Source organism: Puntigrus tetrazona, chromosome 16 (assembly GCF_018831695.1).
Source record: "Puntigrus tetrazona isolate hp1 chromosome 16, ASM1883169v1, whole genome shotgun sequence".
Classification (NCBI taxonomy): Eukaryota; Metazoa; Chordata; class Actinopteri; order Cypriniformes; family Cyprinidae; genus Puntigrus; species Puntigrus tetrazona.
The window spans coordinates 7,692,036-7,717,825 of NC_056714.1; the positions used below are offsets into that span (position 1 = coordinate 7,692,036).

Below are 25,790 nucleotides of genomic sequence, written 5' to 3' on the forward strand. Positions count from 1 at the left end.
GGACTATCTCTGGGGAAAAAAGTTAGTAATGTTTGGAACAATGTTTAGAAATCAGTCTAACAATTTTGTAATCAAAAAATACTTTTTTTAATTAGATGAATATTTGATTTTTCTAAATGGCATGTTTCGAGCTGTTTAATGCTGGATTTAGATATGTGCTGTTGTTCCATTGTGAAATGAACGGAGTTGTGTTTTACTTTATTAGAGAATTTATTAGAGAATAAATGTGACTGTAGCAATATGTGCATTATTAGAAATGTAATTAGCTCTAATGTAATCTGGTTCCAGTATCAGCTCAGTCTGAGAAATGTTTTACAGCAAAAAAACAACACTAGGATTTACATCAAGGTAAATAAACCCTGCAAAATTTTATTTAACTTCACTTTTACAGCTTGTACAGGACTGTGAGAAATTGTAATATTTACTGTAAATGCTGTTAAATTTATTTTTCAGAGTTTTATGCCGCAAAAGAATAGAACAGTCCTAAATATCTTACGCTATCAAAACATTTTGACCTAAAAGCTAAATATACATGAAAGGGTCGTTGAGACTGAATTGCTGCTCTGTTCAGTGTCACAGAATGGGACTCTTTTAACACTCTTGCCGTGGGTTGTTTTTGTTTGGGATGTGAACTGTAATGGGAACCCTGGCATTTTACCTCTCAGAATATGTTCCAGATCTCAGGTCCACATACCGATGAAACCTGGTGCTCATAGAAAAGCTATTACTCTTGCAAATGGAAGTGGGAACGGACCTCTGCGTGTGTTCAATAGAGTCCTGTAGCTCTGTTTCCTCGCTGAGCGAATTACATTTTAATGGATTAATTATCCTGTGCAATGCAAAGTGAGAGCAGCTTTCAGAAAGTGAGTTATCTGTTCAACAGCTTTTCTTTAATCTGACGGAGCCTGAAGTGATGAGACGAACCCTTCACTGCTGCTTTTCCTCATTAAACCCCCAGCAGCTCAAAGCTCGGACCTGAACACCACAGGATGAGCTGAAGAAGTGTTCAGAGAAGTGCTTTCTCTCAAACCATACACATAAGAACCTGTTTGAACCGTTCCCATTTAAACTAGCTTCATCATGATAGGTCAGCAAATGAATGACATTCAACAGATTTACAGGGAATATATTTATGTTCAATCTGTTTCGTATGGAAATATAGCACACAAGCGACGTCACTGGTACTTCTGCAGTGATTTCCGTTTCACCGTCAGATAAATCTCTCCACGTCGCAGCCTAGTGTCCTAAAGCATGCCACTGTGCTTCATATGCCTTTTTATGCTTCAGAGATATTCTTCTCATCTCTGAAGGGTCCGCACCGCTGTGGTTTGATTTGATCAGAGCCAAATGAAACACAGTTCCTTCTCTGGGCCTTTTATTTATTTATTTATTTATTTATTTATTTGCCTTTAACTTCTCAGGTTAGAGTAGTTTGTTCTTAGAAAGCGGCAGACGTCTGAGAAGTGTTCTCTACCCTGTACTGCTTTATTTGCTTGAATAAATGTGTGTGTAAGCCTCACAGCCTGAGGAGAAACACTTCTGAGACACAGAGCTGTGATGGAGGATGAGGAGAAGAGCCGGTCTGCTGCGGGGTGTGTGTGTGTGTGTGTGTGTGTGTGTGATGCTGCATCATCAGTGATAGATGTGTCTCATGATAGACGCTGTGAAATCATTCTCATCTTGCTCTGCTCAGCTGTCACTCATCTCGTCTGCCATCTGCCAGAGCCCTCCCCTTCAGCTCACGAGGCAGGTGATTGGTCGATCGGGATCGTGGGAGGCCCCTTATCATCCATCTCTAATGAGCCCTGAGCACACATTAGCATAAGCGCATAAATGAATGTTTTCCTTGAACAAATAACATGCATATTAAATGATGCTTTGGGCTACAAGGTGCAGGACACACAGACATGAAGAATAATCACGTTTGTTAATTAACGCTGGTGTGTTTCTCCTGCTAGCGCGTCAGATCGGATCTGATACTCCAGAGTGATGTGTGTGTCTGCTCGGAAATTAAAGTGTGTTTGCGCTTCTCTTTGTCAGCTAATGGCCATATCCTCATACTGAATATTCAACGCTTTAGAGAAAGCTGCATGATCTTCCAAGTTTGAGGATGAAATATAGAGAGCGTTTCAGTTATATTTTTATTAGTGTTTATAATAGTTCATATTTTTCACCAGTGGTTAGTAAAGCTGACTCTCAGTGAGGTTCTGCAGCGCTAATCAGTCCCTATTCTTTAAACTAATTCATTTGTTTAATTGTGAGCCCAGGCAGAGGCATGGTGTGGTGGAGGTGCTTCAACACAATAGAGTTTAATTGTGATGATAAGATGTAATCAACAGTTCCTCTCAATGAGATTCAAGGAGACTCTTCTTCTTCTCCTCTCTTTAACTCGGTTTTATTCATGTATTCATTGATTTTCATTCATCGATTAATTAAGAGTGAGAGGCAGTTTTTCAGATATATTACATGGGTTTTTTGAGATTTAAGACCATTATTGGATGAGCATGTTCGTTCATTTATTATTTTATTTTCTATTTTTATTTAATATTTATTTATTTTATTTTTTTACGCTGAACACATGAACATGTTTTTGTTGTGTTTCTTTGAGGCGCTGTGGAGAAACATTAACCTGCACAACTGCTCTCAGATTGAGAAGAACTATAGGCATCCTATCTGAACACACACACACACACACACACACACACACACACACTACTTGACCCAACATTTCAGTTTGTAATTTCAGTTTCAAGTTACATGTGGCATATAGTGTTTATTAATGAATCAAGAAATAGACTTTTGTCTGTAAACCAGGGATTGGCTCTTACATACAGAGTCACATGTGCTCCTAAGTAGAAAATAAAAAAACACATTTATACATTTACAGGCAAATTGATGTTGCTTATTAAAATCCAATAGTATGCTAGGTTTTGAAATGCTTTTTTTGTATAATTGTACAATTATTTAAAGTCTCACCCTCTTTACTCAACTGCAATAAAAAGATTATGTCAGTGCTACTAAAATATATTTATGACAAATGGCCCAAACAGAAGCTAAAATTTGAGTTTACTAAAACTTCTAATTGTCAACCAAAATATCAATAATACCTATGAAATCAAAAGATCAAATAAGCACTCTTACAACATAAACACGATGAAACAAACCGTTACGTCTACTGTTGATTGACAGTGTAATAGAATAAATGTGTGATGCTCTGAAACAGTGAGCTTTTAGCATGTTTTTATTCTTAAAGCTGCAGGCCGTGTGTGTGTGTGTGTGTGTGTGTGTGTGTGTTCTCCTCCGTCTCCAGAGTGTATGAATCTAATGTTTCGAGGAGTGTGTGTATCTGTCTGTGCTTCACAATCACACATTCTATATATGATCAATATATGACCAAAATAAGTTTGCTTTACATTATCATCATTATCACTCTGTTCTGACCAACTGAGGAAAAAAACATTACAATAAATCACGCTAACAATGATAAAATCTAATAATGATTATACTTTATTACCAAATTATTAATGTTAACTACATCAGCGTTGTGTGATTATGAGTATAGTGTGTATTAGTGCGTAGATTTTAATTTTCAAAATTTTCACAATTGTCACATCATTCAAAAATGTTTAACCCAAAAAACAAATGAATCTTACTTCGAACTGGTTTCCTTTTAAAATATAAAACTTGTGTAATGCCAGACTATCTTTAATCAGAAGTACGTTTAAACCTTTTGTTTTTTGCAAACAGAAATATGTTTTTACGGTGAAAGTCACACTTTATATTAGGTGGCTTTAACTTCTATGTACTCATATGAATAAATAAGTACAGTGTATTTATTGTGTTCATATTGAATTTCAAAACACTATTTTACTACTGGAGATTTTTACTGCAGCACAACAGTTCAGAAAATAAAATTCTGATAAGATACAACATTGATGACTTTTCCTAGGCATTCTCCTAGCGATAAGAGTCAGACAAAAGTATTTTCAATCATGATGATGGCACCCCCACAGTCCAAAGTACAAAATTTGTATAAAAATGTTTAGTAATATTAACCATTCATGATTTTTCTTCTACATATTAAGCCATATAAAGCCAGGGTTCCCTTTAAAGTGTAGGGGGTGCGTCAACAGTGTAATTACTGTAACTACAGAAATGAAATATCTGTCAATAAGTGCATTGTACCAAATGATTAACTTAAATGTAAGTATATAGCAGTTAAGGCCACTCTTGCCCTGTTCTCTGCTCCTCAGGAGATGGCCCGAGTCCTGCAGCACCCGCGGGTCTACTCCTTCCTCCACGTGCCGGTGCAGTCGGCCTCTGACAGCGTCCTGATGGACATGAAGAGAGTACTGCTGCGACGACTTCAGACGCGCTCTCTGACTTCCTCAAGGAGAGGTGAGGAGGACTAGTCTTAAAGTTATTTATCTGTTCTTTTTTCCTTTAAGACTGGTCCTAAGTTTAAATTTAGATATGATAAGGCGTATTGGAAAAGTAAAACTGGTTACCCCTTGGCAGCTGCTATGTTGACAACGTCTTAAATTTATGCAACTGGCTCCTTGTTGTTTGTATAGTGTTTTCTTTACTTAAAAACCTGAAAAGGGTGATATTTTATGTATTTGAGGTGTGAGATGTGGGAGCTGTGAAGAAACAGAGACAGGAGAGGATCTCACAGGTTTTTGACCAAATATGTTTGATCTCGATTTTTATAAAATGTTGTAACAAGATTTAGATTTTAGTTTTACAGTTTTGTACATATAAGTACCTTCAAGTAACTACAAATGAGCATGTAAAGCGGTGTTCTCAGCTGTGTGCGTCTCTGGGTGATGCTGGGTAACAGTGAATGAAGTGCACACTACACTCAATAGTATGGATTAAATCTTGACATTTTGCAAATGCCAGTTTTTATGAGTTTGATAAGCTCTTCATTACTGTTTATGATTATTGTTCTGGAGTGCATGTGTTAGAGAGAAAATCAATGAGTCTAAGAATCTGAAACATGGGTGTGAATGAGGACGTGATAGAGGTCAGCCAGGTGTCGATGCTTGTGCTTTAAAACAGAGCAAGACTCTCTGAGCTTCAGTGAGACAAATGCAAAATCTGTTCTGAGAGCTCGAGAAGCTGAGAATGTGTGTGATAGACAGACTGGAGTGTGCTGAAGGTCAGATCAGTGTTTGTGAAGGTAAGTGCTCATGCTCTGCTCTGGAGTGTTTCTCTGAACGTTACTGATGGTCCATTTAGAAGTTAGGGTCAGTAGTGCTCCCTTCTGGAGGATGCTGGGTAAAGCTGACTGCTTCAGATAACCAGGTTTATTCCACACTGACTCGTTCATATGTGGCTGTCCATCACTGTGTAGAAGAGACTGGAGCGGTCAGGAAGAGGCCCCTTCACCTTCAGACAAACACAGCTCACTTTACCTTCAGCCTTGCTGAGGTCACGGGGTCAAACGCCTGCTCCCTATCGAGTGGCACTTCACTTCACAGCAGAACTTCAGACAGAACGCTGAAAAACAACCGCACTCTGTGTGTGTGTGTGTGTGTGTGTGTGTGTGTGTGTGTGTGTGAGAGAGAGAGAGAGAGAGAGAGAGAGAGAGAGAGAGGTCCCAGCCGTGGTGAAGCCAAACACTTTCCACACAGATGGGTTTGGTTACAGAGCGAGGGATTCTGGGAAATAGGACTGGGTGGTATGATCTGAAATCAAAACATTTTTTATGATTATTGAACAATTATTTTATTTGTATTTATTTTTGCCCTTATAATTATTTGGGTTTGTGCTGTATATATACTCAATTATTAATGTTTTTTTGAAGAAAGAGTGCATGTCTTGCCTTAGTAATATTTCAAACATCTGAAATCAAAGCACACATTGTTGGAAAAAAAACCTTTCACTTTTATTGTAAAAACCAAGTTTACAAAAAATGAATAACATTCAAAAGTTCAAGAATTTTAATGTAACTTGCATCTATTCTAGATGATTATCATTTAAAATAATTCAGTGTGAAAGAGTATAATAACTTTCATCTTCTGTAAACAATTGTTTTGAATAATGAATGATTCTGGGAGAGAGCAGGACACCATCTCATGTTCTCGCTGTGTGGTGAAGCTTCTTACTGGCCGTTCACTCACATCACGTCCTTGAATCTAAAACCTCAAGACACAGCGCTTTTTTAAGTGCAGTGCAGAATGACTTCTCCACCACATTGCAATCAAACACAAATGTTTCCATGTCATGTGAACCAGATCCGGCTCTGCTGTAAACACAAGCTCGTAACAGCCTCGGGGTCTTCTGTTCAGGAAGTGATGAGCGCCGCCGCATGGGAAAGTGTCAGTTCTTTCTTTTAACACGTCACTCTCGTGTGAGACGCTGCAAAAGACTGATAGCACTGACATGGTAGTATGGATTAAAAAAGGCATGGGTAAATTACATTGGTTCTGAATTTCAGTTTTCTTTTTGATTCATCGTCCAGCTCTACTGGGACGGATGAGAAACTGTAACGGAGGTGGTTTCTTGTGCTGTTTGCAGCTCATCGTGTCATTGCCTCCTGTGAACTTCTCCTTTTGCACACATGTTCCAACAAATCCCCTTCATCCAGCTTCTTCTGAACTTTCCAAGAGCCATTACAATACAATTTCCCCAATCTGAAGTCATCAGGCCTGCCATTCTGTATGAGAGCTGTTTAAGCCTCAGCGAGTAGGACGCCTGAAAGCCGGAGCTATTACAATCACCTTCTCTCAAGCTAAATTAAAGTGATTTGAACTCCAGTCTGGAGAACAGGGCTAATGACACTAGCGTTTGATGAATGCAGTGATAATGTGCAGTAAGTGGACTCTCCTGGCGTGGAGCGAGCTGGAGATGAGCTGCTCCGGTAATATCACGGAGAAGTCATTAAAGGTGTTTCTGAGCGGAGCGATCTGTGTGTGTGTGTGTCGTGAAGCGCACCGGCAGCAGCCGTGATTCTACAGCACCGTTTGATCCTAATAGCTCATTTACTTAGACTTCCTCTGGCAGTTATCGCATCTTATTTTAATGTGTTTACTGTGAATCCTGTTATTCTGCAGACCTCATCTCGTGAAGAACATGAAGAACATTCCGCTGTCTTTGTGGACACTGGAATCTGTGGAAATCTTTCCAAAAAGACAGAAGCTAGAGATCAGAGTGTGTATCCAGCCCTCAGAAGCTCATCAAGTCCTGAAGGAGTGTGTGCATTTCTGGCAGATGAGGAATCACCTGAAAGATGAACGTTCTGTGCAGCGTTTGACCCAAAGAAAGAGAGCTTTACCCGTTTCCTCACGTCCAGCACCAGCGGTTTCTGACCACCTGATCAGCTCAGACTCCTCTTGTCAGAAGTTTCTCTCACCTCAAGCAGGAGGCTGATGACCATGAGCATTTGGAAGTGTTCTGTAGCACGAGCCTGCGATTAAAAAGCTGTAACCATGATGGACCTTTCACTGTGAGATCTTTCCATACGTGATTGACCACACAGCTTCTACCCTAATAAACCTGCTTTCAGTGCTGGAAGAACATCAGTGTTGAGAAGCTCTGATAATGTGAGGCGGCGTCTATTTGTTGAGCAGATGCACTGCACACAGCGCCAGGGTCTGTCTGGGTGGTCTACGTCTCATTAACCGGTTAAACACAGCCGTTAAAGGATAAACCTATTTTATGACTTGTTTCACGATTGATGGAGGGGTGGGCATAGATGTGGTACTTCTGATCTGCCTCAATGCTTCTGACATCATTTCGATCAGTTGTTCTTGATGATGATTGTGATGTTTGTGATGGTGGTTCAGTTGGTTTTCTCATGCTTTAGCTGCTCTGGAGGTGTGTGAGTGTGTGTGTGTGTGTGAGCTTGCAGATGTGGTGATAGAGAGAGTCACGGCTGATGTTTGCAGACTCTCTCTCTTCTGTAGACAAACAGCCTCACGGGCGATAATGTATTTGTAGTTAGTCATTATGTTTTTCAGTACTGTGATCTCAGCTGTCCTTGGGCTGAAAGCAGTTGATGTTTAAGCTCTGATTCTCTACTCAATCACATAACATGGTGTTTCCTGTCTGTTATAACACTCTGCCATGATCCCAAGGAACTGATTTCTTCTGCTGTGTGGAGAGACACAGAACTAAAGCAGAGTTCTTTACCCGTCTGTTGAAGATAGAGCAAGAGCAATGTGAAACATGTATTGTAGAGTTACGGTGTGGAGAAACCCCAAAGAAGCGTACCACCCAGACTTTTCCTGCCCAGAGTGAAGCATGGGGTAGATCAGTGATGGTTTAGGCTGCAATATCATGGCTTTCTCTAGACCCTATACTTGTGCTAGATGAGCATCACTGCCAAGGACTACCGAACCATTCTGGAGGACCATGTGCACCCAATGGTTCAATCATAGTATCGTGAAGGCAGGGCCGTGTATCAGGATGATAATGCACAAATACACACTCAGCAAGACCTGTGACAGAGTGGTCTGATGAACATGAAAGTGAAGTTGAACATCTCCCATGGCCTGCACAGTCAACAGATCTAAATATTATTCAGCCACTCAGCGAAATGTTTACCTTCACCAGCATTACGTAGTGACCTGGACACTATTCTGCAAGAACAATGGCTCAAAATCCCTCTGACCACTGAGCAGGACTTGTATGTCATTTTCAAGACCAACTGATACTGCATTGACCGACCAAAAGAAGCCCATACTAATGAATTATTGTGATCTAAACTCAGGTGTTTGTTTTATTGTCCAACCCCTGTATTTATATGTATATACAAACATGTGCATGCATATATTGAAGAAAAATAATATATTTATCTATAACATAAAAATATGGTAACACTTTTAGTATTGTCCACTTACTAACAGTCAGTAACTCTGTAACTACGTCAACTAGAAGTCATTAGAGTATTAGTAGACCGTCTGCTTAATATCTTCTAACACTAACACTACTGACTATCAGAACCTTCTACTAACATTCTACTAACCCTAACCCTACACTAACAGTCTACTCTGAGAGATAGTGCACTTGTAGTAGTTACTTATAGGTAGTAAAATGTCTAAAATGGACTAACAGAATGAAGTTATAACCAAGAAGGTAAATATTTAAATGTATTATGCATGTAAATATTTTCAACATATTTGCTGTATATGTGTGTATCTATATATACATAATAAATATACACTGTACAAACACATATATTATGTAAACAAAAACTTTTATTTTGGATGTAATCACAATTAATTGTTTTACAGCACTTTTACAAACACATGTTTTAAAAATAAATATAACTATATAGTTGTGTGTAATTTATGTTGAAAAGCAAAACATCTAAGTTTTGTCGGTTTATATTTACCACGGACCGAATTACCAAACCACTTTATTGCCACGGCTGTCTGTTTTTGTATTTATTTGTTTTGTTCCTGGAATTGAACATTGTCTTTGTGTGTTTGCATAGGGACATCATTTGTGCTGCTTTTCCTAATGCAAGTTGGGCTGTGTGTGTGTGTGTGTGTGTGTGTGTGTGTGTGTGTGTGTGTGTGTTAATGTTTGATATGAGCGGAGAGCGGCAGGATCAGGGTCCGTGAGGCAGAGATTTTGGCGCTCTCTCTGGTCTGATTTCCCGCTGTCTGACACACGCTCCGCTCACATGTCTCTCTTACTCACGCTGTTTGTGTCCTGAAACTCAGTGTTTGTCCCGCGCCTGATCCCGCCACACACCTTCCCGCCGCCTCCACTCTGATTCCGGCTGGATTAGAGCGCCTCCGCCTCTCATCGACTGTCGCGGTTTGCCTTGTTAATCTGTTTGATATGAGTCATTGTGTTTTGTCAAACGCTGACTCACACTCGTCCTCACGGTTGTATAATAGATGGCTGGTGGCTCATAACATTGGCTGTCACGCACCACTCTGTTTTCTGTGGTCTGGAACCGGTTCTAGGTGTGGCGTGTGTGGGGCAGGAGTTTGTTTCCCCCGGGGCATGAAACATGAGTCTCTTCTACAGCAGATGTATGTCATTAGTTCTGTGTTGAAATACTTTGTTTACCTGCCATAATGTGGACAGACAGCTTTAGGTGAGCTATTCCTAGAGTTCTCCAAGATGAGTGGTGCCCTGAGTTGCTCATGAAGTGTCATCTATGCCATCCGTTGACAAAAGCAGGTTCACTTTCACTATTTAACTGTGTTTATACATAAATAATAAAACCGGCTGATGAAAATGTACGTCAGTATTGAGGTTTGACCTCGTTTGCTATTGTTCACGTGCCAGTGATCATCTTTCCGTAGGCTACTTAAAACAGAGACCTGTTTGTTCAGACAAGGTCAGCCATACCTGGACAGTGAGATCTATCTGTGGCTGGAATATGATGTCATGTTGACATTGATCGGCCGGTGACATCACAACAAATGTGACAGTGCAGTTAGGACAAACATTGATAGAGAGCTTCCAGAACACAATCAGACACTGATAAACATCTGCATGAAACGATAGTTAATTCCCTTCACCTGTCGTTCATCTCATAGGGCACCTGTACATATGAAACGATAAGACAGAGGTTGTATATAGAATATAATGAACACACGTTGGCAGTATAACAACCTCAGGTTTCCAAAGCATTAGAGTTGACCCCTTTTTTTTTTTTTTTTTTTGCGTAGCCTGATACATCAACACTGACTCAACCAGTGGTGAACAGGAAGTGTGATCTGGAAAGTTTTGCAGTTCACTTTAGTGACTCTAGTTGTGCTGAAATAATCACGCTCAGAAGTTTCTCTCTCTTCTACCTTTTCTTACTTGTCCAATTGTTGAACTACATCCGTCAGTTATAACTGGAATAACTTGATGTGTTATCTCTGTCTCCTAGATACATAAACAGTCATTTCATAGTAATGCAGTGAGCTGTTTATACCCACTGACAGCACTGTCACTCACCTGAGTATGTGAGCTTTCTAGAAATACAACCAAACCTGTCTATACAGAAGACATTTGTACTTTAGAAATGGCTTATATTACGACTTCCTTTAAAGACAGGATAAATTTAACTTGATTAAATTGTCATCACATGGCTGATGGATGTAGTGTTGAAAATGAAGAGAGTCAGTAGTGTGTGCCTGTGATTAGCAGATAGTTGAAAGTTAATTCCCTTCACCTGTCGTTCATCTCATAGGGCACCTGTACATATGCATGTGTGTATATGTGTGTATATGTGTGTGTGTGTGTGTGTGTGTGTATGTGTGTGTATATATATATATATATATATATATATATATATATATATATATATATATATATATATATATATATATATATATACAAACCGGATTCCAAAAAAGTTGGGACACTATACAAATCGTGAATAAAAACTGAATGCAATGATGTGTAGGTGCCAACTTCTAATATTTTATTCAGAATAGAACATAACTCACGGAACAAAAGTTTAAACTGAGAAAATGTACCATTTTAAGGGAAAAATATGTTGATTCAGAATTTCATGGTGTCAACAAATCCCAAAAAGTTGGGACAAGGACATTTTCACCACTGTGTGGCATCTCCCCTTCTTTTTACAACACTCAACAGACGTCTGGGGACAGAGGAGACCAGTTTCTCAAGTTTAGAAATAGGAATGCTCTCCCATTCTTGTCTAATACAGGCCTCTAACTGTTCAATCGTCTTGGGCCTTCTTTGTCGCACCTTCCTCTTTATGATGCGCCAAATGTTCTCTATAGGTGAAAGATCTGGACTGCAGACTGGCCATTTCAGTACCCGGATCCTTCTCCTACGCAGCCATGATGCTGTGATTGATGCAGAATGTGGTCTGGCATTATCTTGTTGAAAAATGCAGGGTCTTCCTGAAAAAGATGACGTCTGGATGGGAGCATATGTTGTTCTAGAACCTGAATATATTTTTCTGCATTGATGGTGCCTTTCCAGACATGCAAGCTGCCCATGCCACACGCACTCATGCAACCCCATACCATCAGAGATGCAGGCTTCTGAACCGGCGTTGATAACAACTTGGGTTGTCCTTGTCCTCTTTGGTCCGGATGACATGGCGTCCCAGATTTCCAAAAGAACTTCGAATCGTGACTCGTCTGACCACAGAACAGTCTTCCATTTCGCCACACTCCATTTTAAATGATCCCTGGCCCAGTGTAAACGCCTGAGCTTGTGGATCTTGCTTAGAAATGGCTTCTTCTTTGCACTGTAGAGTTTCAGCTGGCAACGGCGGATGGCACGGTGGATTGTGCTCACTGACAATGGTTTCTGGAAGTATTCCTGAGCCCATTCTGTGATTTCCTTTACAGTAGCATTCCTGTTTGTGGTGCAGTGTCGTTTAAGGGCCGGAGATCACGGGCATCCAGTATGGTTTTACGGCCTTGACCCTTTCTCACAGAGATTGTTCCAGATTCTCTGAATCTTTGGATGATGTTATGCACAGTTGATGATGATAGATGCAAAGTCTTTGCAATTTTTCGCTGGGTAACACCTTTCTGATATTGCTCCACTATCTTTCTGCGCAACATTGTGGGAATTGGTGATCCTCTACCCATCTTGGCTTCTGAGAGACACTGCCACTCTGAGAAGCTCTTTTTATACCCAATCATGTTGCCAATTGACCTAATTAGTGTTAATTGGTCTTCCAGCTCCTCGTTATGCTTAAATTTACTTTTTCCAGCCTCTTATTGCTACTTGTCCCAACTTTTTGGGATTTGTTGACACCATGAAATTCTGAATCAATATATTTTTCCCTTAAAATGGTACATTTTCTCAGTTTAAACTTTTGTTTCGTGTGATTTATGTTCTATTCTGAATAAAATATTAGAAGTTGGCACCTACACATCATTGCATTCAGTTTTATTCACGATTTGTATAGTGTCCCAACTTTTTGGAATCCGGTTTGTATGTATATATATATATATATTTACACACACATACAAACATTCACGGGCTCTTTTTGTGTTTACATGAGTGTGTTCCACATCTTCACACAATAGCTGCTACCGTGTCCCAGCAAGTTCAGCAAATGTGGACCTGACAAAAACAGGAAGTAGATAAAGAATGGCTCATTAACTCTGTCTGTGGGCATTAATGAAGCCTCCCTTTGAAAGCAGCAGCTACAGTACTCCTTCGCATTCATTGATCAGTTTGGCCCGGAAGAGAACTGCAATACTGGAACTGACCTGAAGGTCAGAGATGTCCATAGTGATAATGACTGCCGGACCTTCACTGTGCTCATCAAGTGCTCTGAGCTTTGCCAGAAGCTTTTTTTATTTCTGATTAGTTTGAAAGGTTTGTTTTATCTTGGTGTGCCTCAAGGCTCTAGCATTAAACCTGCTTTAGTTTGAGATTTGAAATGGTCTTTTCTTTGATTATTCTTTACTCACGTTTGTTTGTTTGCTGTCGTGTCTGTCACGTCACAGACTGTGTAGTTGAGAAAATTCCTTTGAACCGTAGTTAGCAAGTTCAAAGACAAATAAACAAAAGTGCCTAGCTGCAATACAGGTTATTAACGCACAGTAACTACATGGAACATTAAGGTTAACTGTGAGGGAGCTGTACCTCAATGGATTTTAGTTTACACACTAAACTAAGTAATAACGGTGAGTTGAAAACAGTAATGGGTGATGATGATGCTATCTTTGAAGCGTGTGAGTGTGGGCCTGCAGGTGTGACAGGAGTGTTTCGCTCGAGAGATTTTCTGGATGCATTTACTACAAGAGATGTCAACAGATGTTCAGAGGACAAATCTATCTAAAGGTTTACAAGTTTGTGTAAAAGACATAAGATATCAGTAAAATAGAGCGGCATAATGAATCAAAATAAACTGAAATTTTAATTGCCCATCATGAAATCAATAAACCACAAGCCAAAAGGTGTAATTTTTCCATTTTGCATTTGATGGATACATTTGTCACAGCACAACAAAAAGCAGAAGAGAAGATCAGCTTTCATATTTAACTTAGTTACGTCTGTTTTTTTGACACCGGCCTATTTTAAAAGTTCAGGTAACCTATTAAGACAAACATTTCAGATATTGCTTCTAGGGTTGTGTGTTTTCTTTGCGTCTGCTTTGTTATTGAAAGCATGCAGTGAGTAACACATGTTGGTGCACAGGAGCATATGAGACTCCTCACAGAGAGAGTGAAGTCTAAAGGCTGTTATTGAGGTCTTTCTTTACTTTAGCATGTCAGAACAACGGTGAAACTCGACCCCATGTGTCACGCATGCTTCATGAGCACAGGTGAGTAAACAGCAGTATGCAAAGGAAAAAACCTAAGCTGTGACACATGCTGTGACCTCCTTCACGGCCCTTTCAATCGCTGAGCGCAGAAGGACACATTTGTATTCGGTGGTTTCATCCTCCTGAATAAAGCTGTGGAGACTGCATTGAGAAATCAACACATCTTTTGAGTCGTCTACTGTATTCAGATAATAGCTGCATCACTTGAGCACATGAGATGTTGAGTTTAAAGTGATTGTTCTCAGTATTGCAGCAGGATGTGTTAACTCAGCATGTAATTGCAGGTGGAAGTCCCTGCTTTTCCTTCTGCTTCATGTAATAGAAAAAACATGAGAGCTCCAGGTTGTGGATTGCAGGAATTGCTGTGAATTCGTTTCACATGTTCAGAATCGATGACATTGGATTTGGTGGAAGCAAAATGGCTGAAATTTGAGACATGGCAAAGGGATGACAGATTTCAGTGAGAATTAATTGACTTGGTTTGGTTGTCCACTGTGGGTCTGTTAATGCAAACACCTCAGTCGTGGCCTTGGTAATGCAAGTGTTTACACGGGCTATGAGATGTAAACAGCAGCTGTGTTATGGGGAAAGATCAGATATTTGTTTAGAACGAATAGCATGCTTGGCCAGCTACAGAGAGAAACTAGTAGCCAGACAACAAACAAGTGAGCAATCTTATGCAGTGAGTTCAGTTATAACAGACATGTTTGCTTTACTTTAAGTTCTGAGGTAAAGTGTCTGTTGTTTCTTTCAGTATGTCTATAAGGTCATGCAGTATGATATTTAAACTCTCATTAGACATGTTTAACTTGGAAAAAAACACATAATCACCAGAGGTTATCTACTGTCATATAGTTTGTATGTTGTTCCTGCCAAACCAAATACAAACCATTTCTAAATTTCACATGTTGCCGTCTGATTAACATGGAAACGATACCTTTTATTGAGTGTCGCGCCATCATGTGTAGTTAGGACACGGTGTAAGGTTTCAGAAATAAGAATTTCTTTTATTCAGACAGCAGTGTTTGACTAGTTGGGGCACCATTTGGGATAATTCTGTTGATTCAGACAAGGTTGTTTTATGTAGTTTCAAGAAAACTGTATTTCCTAGTATTTAAGACACAAAAGGTTTTATAAACTGGAAGTTATGCAGTTCCAGACGAGAATGTTTCCTAACCATGACATGTCCAGCTCAAGTGGAAACACAACTGAAAGCGTTCCTTACCACCAGCCCAGCGGTGGAAAAGCGGCTTTGGGGACTGAATGAGAGTCAGTGTGTTTGGAGTTTTTGTTTAATGAACTAAAAATACAAAGTTACTAAATATAAAATCAATTTTATGATTGCCTCAGTTTGATTTCATAGGCCTTTCCAATTGAAGTTGAGTAATTTAGCATGAGAAAATGCATAGCAATCTCCAGTTAGCCTCAAAGTGATCTGTCAAAAGGCCAGATCTCGCTTGAACTCTCACCGTCATCTTTACATGATTTAATTAAGGTTTCACCCTGCTCCTCTGTGAGTCACTGTTAGCATTTCTTTTCCAGTATGAAAGATCCTGTGGCCTTTGGACTTGAGGTCTAATTGCTGTAAAGTTCAATGATAAACCAAATTGACATTTCATTTACATTTCATACTGCAAGGCTTCGCCGTGCCTCGGCCCCCAGGGACCCGTATCCATTTCTCTGGTCCTGCTACGGGAAATGCGGGGTCACGTAGGAGCTCATCTCGTGCATTTAATTCACGTAACGGTGGGCCAGACACGACCCCACCGCATACAAATCAGGCAGCAGGTAGAGGTCTGCCGTCTCCAGACTTTAGAAAGGACACACAGCTAATGACGTCCTGTGGGAAGATCTGCCCTTTGTGGACAGACGTGTCCTACGCTCACCTTCCTCTGGGTGTTTTCTTAAAAGTGTCCTTGCGCTCACTCTGACAGTGTTAGAGTGCAAATATGCTCTGCGGTGGCAGAGAGAATTATCAAACCCGGAGCACAGGAGATTCAGGCGCACACACCCCTGGGAAATATCCTGCCATAATTGAAAGCTAGGCTATGCTGAAGATGAATTTAATGATTTCATATTTACAGACAGGCTTTGCTTTTTATTCCATTTGCATTTATTCCATCATGCCCGCAAATGTAGGTTATATATAATTTCCCTCTGTGCATGTGATTTTCCTGGGTCCACGGGTCAGTCGATTCTGTATGATTGGAAAGGTTGCACAGAGAGCAGGAAGAAGTTTTGATTAGTCTCCACACATGGATTCCCTCCATATAAAGCAAACAGAGAGTGTTTAGTGGGACTCTGTTATCTCTTGGGTGCTTTTGGGAGTGTTTTGAGTGTGTTTCAGCTGCTGTGATTGTGGATGAGGTTCTTGAAGGTGCTCGGAAGTTGGTTCTGCTGTTTGTTCAGTATTTGTTCCAGCGGTTTGTTTAAGCTCACCTGTGTTCCATCATGTCTTTAAAGCTGGACTTAAAAACCTTGTGCCTCTGAGGAATGAACTCTCAGATTGCCTGCTGTTGTTCTGGTGTTTATGAGCCACTGGCAAAGCTTCAGCGTAACCTCGGGCAGTGCAGGAGCTGATCTCTCTGGAGATGCTGGTTCTGGCCGTGTTTGCTCTTCCAAGGTCCGCCGAGGGGAGTCTGACTCCTCCAGGTGGTGCAGTGCATGTGCCAGTAGTCTTTCACCTGCTCCACCAGCTCACCACCTGCAGGACTGGGCGTGCCAAGGTGTTTCTGGAAGTCGTCTCTGACTGGAAATTAGTCCAGTGCGTTCTCTTCTCCTGAAATGCTAACACCAAACTGATGTTAAATCATGAAATGGCACATAAGCGGTAGACACAGGCTGGTAGTAAATATTACGTCTCCGCTCTTCTCAATCCTCCAACTCTCAACAACCCCAATCTCTGGCTGGGCCGACCCATCTCTGTTGGCAGGCCATCTGCTGGACCAACTGTGCTGAGCCAGACCTGTCAGCAGCCAGGCCTTATTGAGCGCCGTTGGGTTTGGTTATACACTTGTGCTTTGCAGAAAATCCTTTACCTAATTTGGTGTTCCTGGTCAAAAATAACCAGCCTTATTGCTGCTAAATCTTTCATTGTCCTATATTATCACAAAATCTTGAACTGAATCTTGGACTCTTTTGACAGTGTTCACTCAAAACTGAGGTGCACAAGTTCAGATAAATAAGGCTTTTGATCAAACAGTTTAAAGAGAAATACAAAACATGTGGTACTTGTTTCTAGGGAATACCTCAAAAATCCCAGAAAATGTTCCCATTATTTCCCCTTAGATTTTGTCGATTAAACTCAATATCCAATTGTGCTCTTGAATACCTAGTTTGCATACTACTAAGTGTCTCAAACAAAACAAACTTTCGTTCCCGAAATTTCTTCCTCACTATACAAGCCCAATACCTGCATGACATTGATTCAGGACAGACCGGTCAAACCAGTGCGATTGTATTGATTCAGATTCACTGATATGAGACACTCAGTGAGCGGATGGCACTCTCTGAAGGTCCTGTCTGTTGTCTAAAGTCTAAAGAATTTATTTGCGACAAGTGACAAGTCTCACATAGATGTCTCCGCATGTCAAAACAGACCAAAACCATTTTTTCTGTTATAAGGCAAATGGTTTCACACTTTCTATGCAGATGTCTGACTTTCCCTGTCATGCAGTAAAACTCTTTAATCAGCGAGTGAGAAGTCATGCCTTAAAGGTGTGTTCAAATCTCACCCACATTTTAAAGCATTGACTTTCAAACGTAAAGTTTGAGAGCGAGAGCTGTTTGAACCTGGATCTCTTTTCACAAGCCCTGAGGAGCTCATGAAGTCACGGAGGAATCAACTGTGGAGCACCTGCAGGGCAGAGAAAGAAGATGCATGCTTTAAAGAGGAGCGAGACAGCGGTGAGACTGCTGGATCTCCAGCGACGTGTTGATGAGCGTGAGTGACGAGAGGCGCTCCTTTGAGGATCATTTCTAAGAGTGGCTTCACTTTTAAAGGCTCTGAGTGAATGTGTGAGAGCACACTTTTACATGTGTGTTCAGGTGTGTCAACGGCTTCTCGAACAATAGGCACTTGTGTGTTTAGAGTGTGAAATCCATTTGCAGAATGATGATTGTTTTTCTCATGCATCAAATGAGCCAAAAGGGCCTCCAGCAACAGGTGGTGTGTGTGTCAGTTACACGGCCCCTCCGCGTGGAAACTGGATCTTCAGGGATGAATTTGAGTCTTCACTCTTTAGCAGGAGTTCAATGGCTCCAGAACAGATCTCAGGAAAACTCTGTGGTCTGGAGCGATGCACCTTCATCTCAGTTCACTTGCTCTAATGGCAAGTCATCAGTAGTTTTGTAGTATAGAGGATCTGCACTGAACGCTGGCATCGTGGGGCACGTTTCTGCACAAGCAAACCCCACATACACTACAGTCAAATCTAGATGTTTACTCTTGAATTAGGTTTTAAACAAGCACTGTTGTGAGAAGCATTGTGGCATCATATGAGGAACGACCGGCTGAAAAGTCTGTCTGTGTTGAAGAACTAAGAGTGATTTGGCATCATTAACTGCCCTCTAACTTTTCTCATACTTTTTTATGTCTTCCCTTTGATTTGCCATCTGCTTCTGCTCGTGTTTCTGTCTAGACAACATCCATTTAGTTTTGCAGTGCATTCAGACCCTCACCCTCACGTTTATCTTTCATATGGATGCTAAAGCTCTGAACTAATAGGAGCATGTGTCATTAATGAGCAGCTCAGCTATCGATCCGGAAGCATTCATGAAAGCTGCATTGTACGCAGCAATATGACAGCTATAGCTTTATATTATGGCTAATCAAGCTATTATGGTTTGTTGTTTCTGAACTAGAATATTGTGTTTATGTGTGTATTTGCGTTGCCATGTGCTTCATGAGTTCAGCTGGACTACTGTTAGACGTGAGCTGAAACTTCTGAACTAAAACTAAGAGACTTTCAAATCACATGAGTCGATGTTTTATTCCCAATAGAACATATATAACATAACAAATGACAGTGGACAAAGGACAAGGCAGAACCACATACTACAGCATGGCTTTGTAGTATAAGAGTCCGGAGCTGGATTGACCTGCTGTAGCCCAGATCTTTCACCTTAATCCTTAAATGAAACATATGCCAGAGACAACAATTAACTCTTCAGCAGCTGGAAACCTATGTCAGGCAAGAATTGGATTGAGTTTAAACAAAAAACTATAGAAACTCATAACCTTGATGCCCAGACATCTTCAAATGTTTTCAAAAGAGGAGGAGCTGCTGCATCATGACAAACATGACCCTGTTTCAACTGTACTGAGACCTGTATCAGACATCAAATTTAAAATGAGCTTATTTTGTGCGTAAGTGTAAAATTGCTGTTTAAACATTTATGTTCTCTATGTCTGTGTGGTTTCTGGGATTTGAAGTTCTTTTAGTTTTCGTTTGATTCAAATTTAAAAAACATCCAAACATTTCCAGAATTTGTGTTGTGATTCTGATCAAACGTTTCTTCTGCACCTGTTCAAGCATCTCTGCTGATTTCTCTGATGTCTCAAAAGCCAATCTGTCAGTGAAAGTCAGCTGCTGTTATTTATGGGTAAGTGGTGTTAATGAGGAGATCGGACAGGCCCCTCAGGTCACGCTGGAGATTAGGTATTCTGACCAGAGCCAGTGCGGTAAAAGTTTAATCTGAGAAATGCTCTGTATTTCTTTTCAATCTGTCCAGTGGGAGTTACGTACGGTTCATCTTCACATTTTGAGGAGGAGGAAAGAGTCTTGTTGCTTAGGACTCGAATTAAGGACAGAGATTTTACTTTTAAAACTTGATTTTAATGAATGATTTTCATGGCTGTGTTCATCTGGTGTTATTAGGAGATGAAGAGCGAGATTCGCAGACTCTGTCGAACACGTTTCCTCTAAATGAAGTCTTACTGTACTCTCTCAGCCCATCCAATCACGCTCTCCAGTGATCCTCAGCCTCCTCCGTACAGCTCTTATTACATTAAAATAAAGAGATCCAGAGGACTGTGTTTTCCACATGGCTGACCCGTCGCGGTCGCTTGCCGAGTGTGATGATCTGTCCAGTCTAAACGCAGCTCTCACGGCGGTCAGCTAATTGAAAGTATATTACGATCCCAGCGTCCCGTGGCCCCCAGAGCCATTCTGGCCCTATTATCCTCCTCCGGCTGGGCTAATGAAGCATGCGGCAGATCCAGAGAGACGCCCGCTCCTGGGTTTTTGTGAAATAGTAAACTGATGGCTTTGAGCGGTTAATTATTTTGTGTGCTGATGGTGACCTCGGCTCCGGAGCGTTTGAGCTGCTCGTCTGAAACGGATGTTTTTAACACACTGCTACCCTGAGAATCAGTTGTCTGAGCTTTAGCACACTTTTAATCTAAATGACTTTGATTGACCTTTGGAAATACTTTTGAGTTATAGCTTTTAAAAATGACAAGCAGAGGTGCTCATACAAACGCATCACTGTACGGTGAAGAGACTTTCTGTGTAGTTTGCTGCTTTTGATGAATTTGTGTAAAAAAGCAATCAAATGTCCTTGAAGGGGAAACTTCATTATTTCACATATTTGCCGTGTTTAGTCAGTGACCTTTGTGTCCTCAAAAATGTTTTCAGCCATCATTTAATTTTGTAGACACAAATCTGTCCTTCACACATCTTCTGGAAAATGTGCTTGTGAACACATGTCTGCCATCCACCTTCAGTCTTCAGTCCTGACGAGAGGAGGGAGATATCGGTTGTGTTGAGAGAGGAACAAAGCAGCCATCAATAGAAGAGAAGACCATGGAGAACCAGAGAATACACCAGAGAAGAACAAGCACCGCTAATTAGTAGGTTTATTCAGCTCAAAAGCAACTCAAAGACATAAAGTTAAAGAGTTAATACGCTGAAAATCGTATGATTCTGTCTGGTATTGAACTCTTGGACATCATGGCATTAAAGCTACTGTGACAACTACTGAATATTTAGACAAACTGTGAGGTTTTCATTCTGTTTTTCAAACAGGATTTCTTATAACCTCTGAGAACATGGATATAGTGTGTGAGAAATGTGGCCTACTTTTGAGGCTTTTGTTTTTCATTGACCCTGCGTTCCACTGAATGAAAACAGCAGGACAAGTAAATAATGACAGGATTTGAAGGAAGACGCTAAATGAAATCTAAGACATGAACATAGTTTTTTTTTTTTTTTTTATGTCAGCCAGTTTTGAATGCAGTTTATTTTAATGTACTGTGTTTTTTTCTGTCTTGTTCTTACAGGGTAGTAGAAATGAGAAGAATATTTTTGCCTGGTCAATAAAAATACAAAAACTAAACTCAGTTGTTGTTTTTTTTGTTGTTTTTTTACTTTGAAAGCTGAAATACACTTTTACACGCTGCCGTTGATTTCTGTTCAGAAAGGTGTATTATGAGTGCTTCACGTGTCTGTAATGACCGACGGCTCTCACAGAACACACAGGTCTTGAGGAAGCTTAGAAGACGTCTTCAGGCAGGAGGCCAACAAAGGTCCATTAATCCAGCACCTGTGAAGCAGAGGAACCTTTAACAGCCTGGAGAGCTCGAGCCCATTGGAGAAGTGCTCTTGTCAAGAGGGTCATTTTTACAGGGCTGCCTGTCATCTGTTCAGCTTCTATTATTCTTTAATGATGGCTGCTGGCCTGGATGCCTCAATTTTCCTCTCCTAATTCTCACACACTTTGATGCAGCTCTTTTGAGGATATTTGCCGCATTCTCGGCCGTGAGCCTGAAAGCCAGCTGCTGTGAGTTCAGCGCTGATAAAAAACGCACAGCTTTAAGAAGTTTCTCATGTTGGAGATTTGAGATGAGAATGTGACCCTGGGCTCAGTGACCACAGGAGAGAAAGAACAAACACCACACGTATGTGTGAAAACCAGCCAAGGTCACTTTCCATGAATGAAAGCGCAGAAGTGAGGCCAGCAGGTAATGCGCACAGACAGCTCTATATGCTGCTTTAATTAGTCCTGACCGGCCGGCGAGAAAATGGACCACAAGACTGTGTTAGAGAGCCAGAGCTGCCCGACACTAACAGAACCAGACCCACGCGTGTAAGAGTGTGATCAGATGCACTATATCTAACAATATATCTTTTTACATCTCCAGTGGAACTTTATTTGAATATACTCTAGATGCTTTGCTTGTGTTGTGTGTATTTGATGAAGAAGCTGAAGTAAAAAAACCAAACCTGTCCCTTCAGTCCCGCCATCCTTAAAGACTTAAAGGCTGCAGTCATTAACAGAGAATGAATGGGGTGTGTGTCACATGGCTCTTATCATGCTGGTGTTTCTCTGTGAATCAGGTCTGTGTTTCAGTCCTCATTTGTTCTACATTATAAGCTCAGTCTCAGAACCTCGTGAACTGCCTGCAGCGTTGAAGTAAAGGCTTACTGTAATTATGCTCATTCTGATGTCTTCCATTTAAAAGCAGTTCAGTCTGATTAAAATAGATGAGTTAAATTAGGATGCGTGTTTGTGTGTTTATGCCTATTAGAGCTGTTACCTAAGTTCAGTAGAGATGTTCTACACTGTCTGCGGTCGTTGCATGAGAGGGTTTGTGGACACAGCTGCCGTACAGTGAGGTTTGTTATGGATGGATCTCTAGAGCGGCGTGTATGAAAGATATCAGTGCATCTGTGTGTCTTGTGCTAATATAAAATTATAGATTGTGCACAAATTCAAATGACTGTGTCCTCATTCTTTCACATGTCCTGCGCACTTGGATGAATTGCACACACCCAGGGAGTGCTTGGATCAATCTCGCGTCTGGAACGCTCTGTAGATGACTAAATGATGAGGCTGGCCAGCTCCTCACTGACACTTCACTGTAATTGATCTCTCATCAGCGGCGTTCTGAGGGACGAGCTACAAGATTTGTGTCTGAGAATGAATGGAGGGTCTATTATTTGTAGAGAAGCTTTAGGCTGTTATTCTGCTGATTTCAGCAGTTTTATAAAAAGCTTTCTCTTGTTTTAAAATAACACAACCATAGTCAAGCTGCAATGTTTAATGGGCAGTTAGCCTTTTTAGTAAATATCTGGCTTAAAAAGGTATACATCACTTAATAAATCAGCTGCAGGTTATTTGGAGCAGTAGTTCAGAAACAAGGGATCTTCTTAACGTGAATGTAAGATTTATGTGAAAAATAAAGAGCATGTACAGTTAGGTATATCTAGAAGTCAGATAAATATTTGTTGAAAAAGTTGTTGAAATATTTGTCATGATGTTACTCCACAGCACTGCTGAGCTGACAGTATGAAAACACATCTAACGTTCATGATCATAGACGTACAGTGAGCTGAATCCTGATGAGGCCTCCAGTAGTGTTCAGATATCAGACTTCTATACAGGTGAACAGTGGCATGTTTTATGCAGGTGATAAGCCATATTTAACCTTCCAGGTGGCAATCACTTTTTGAATGATCCATATACTTATACATGAGATCAATTTATATCTGTGCTGTAGACTGTACCTATATACAGTGATGTACACAGTCCCCAATGGAAAAGAACAATTTAACAAAGCTGGTTTAGTCAAATATTAAATTCATTCAGTCAAATATCAAATCACCCCGTTACCAGGAGACAGAAGTGAAAAAGGTTTAATTTCTGTGAGTTGAATGGTGTTGTTCTGTTGTTATTTCCAGGACTCAGTTTGAGGAGGGCCCTTGTTCATCCTTGTGGCAACAAAGACTAAAAGCATTCCTTTAGTAAAACCACTTTCTCCTTACCATTGCCTTCAGATTCATAATTTATTATATGAGTTTATTATGTAAGACTTGTACAAATTAAATGTTCAGATTCTCGGTTCCACTTTATATTGCATCTAATATCTATGTACTACACAGTAACTAGATGTGAATGTTGTAAGTACACACTGGTGCATAGCATCTACAGCTCTGTTTGTGTAACTACACACATGTAACAACCAACTAAATGGTGTGTGTAAGAACAAATGTGTAACTGGACAAACAGCACTTTTTGGTACAGTATTACACTTAATATTAAGCAGACAATTCCTATGTATTTACCATGTAATTGCTCTTATACAGCAGCGGTCAGTGAGTCAGTAAGGCTTTACATATAAAGTGTTGTTGGTGTCCAGAATGTTACACTTTATATTAGAACAGTTCCTGAGGAGTTACCCTGTAAGTACACCGGTGTTACTCCAGATCCAGCTCCTCACACTTTACACATCCCTGAACATACTCATCTCCAGCCCGGAGCAAACTGTTCCGCATGCATTACTCTTATACATACGGTTGTTACAAAATGTACCTATATATGTTACTTAAGTACTTAATGAAGTGAAAATGTCCTGTTACACATTTGTACTTACATACCCACATACTTGCATACCATTCAGGGGTGTAGTTACTGAAATATTACAGCTGTAGATAGTATGTACCAGTGTGTGCTATACACTGTGGTTACATAATACACACACATCTAGTTACTGTGTACAGGTGCACAGGAATTAGGGGAACTTAATACAAAGTGAGATGTAACTGTATACTGTAAAAAAACCGCACACTAGCTGAAGTCATTTTTCACGCAGAAAAGGTTCAAGCGCAACAATTGATGTTCTTTATGAAAAAGACAACGAAAGGTTTGACTTTCCCCTGATATAATGTCATTGTGCTGTATGTGTGACTGTGAGGGACTATATAAGACATTATCAAGTATGTGACTTACTTTGCAAAAAACAAACAGAAACAGAGTCCAAAAGCATTCAGTGAACGATGAAGGGCTACTGTAATGCAGTTTTGCTATGTACCTTTCGGAACATTAGCATATAAATATGCTAATAATTTCATACAAAAGTGTAAAGCAACACAGTGTTTCCTTGAATTAATTTGTATTTCAGCCAATTAAGTGAGCCAGTAATTCAATGGTTCAGTCACTGTCTTGGTTCTAATTGAACAAATCATCTGATATAAATGATTCAATAAATCCAAAGTGCCAGCACAAAACTAGCAGTGTTGACCAAAAATCCTCCATTTCAGGCCCCAGAGAGAGCTTAGAAATAATAAATACAATTATCAATAAATACAAATTTGAAATACAAATTATAGCTACAGGACAGCACCCCCAGCTCTTTTCCAGCTCCAGAGACGCTGGACGCTAGCGGCCCACAGATGGAGAGTCCTGCTATACTGCATGAATGAGTACATGTTTACCTTCACAGATTGCCTCGTCTCCTTTTATCCCTGCTCCTTTTATTTTAGCTGAGTCGTCCTGTTGTTTGCGCCTTCATTTCATCCCGAGCGCTCGCGTACATCTGTTGTGTAAATACACAGCTCTGAAAGCAGCTTCACGCCTGGAGAAGGATATTACGCTGGCCTCCGCAAACAAAGAAATTAGAATAATTCACTGCTGAGAGTGAATTCTTCTCATAAAGCCTTCTAACCCCATACTTGCCAATCTAATTCAAAGTTTGGCGATATCCAGTAGCTTTTAATTAAATGGATTTAAGCCCCGCTGGGAAACGTTCTGCGGAGAGTTTAAGTGCAGGTAGGAATGAAGTATAAAC

At 40.4% G+C, this 25,790-nt stretch overlaps 1 pseudogene; it reads left to right on the forward strand.

Annotated features, from left to right (window-relative positions):
• Positions 1-25,790, forward strand: part of LOC122360796 — an 87,634-nt pseudogene that overhangs the window by 52,107 nt on the left and 9,737 nt on the right.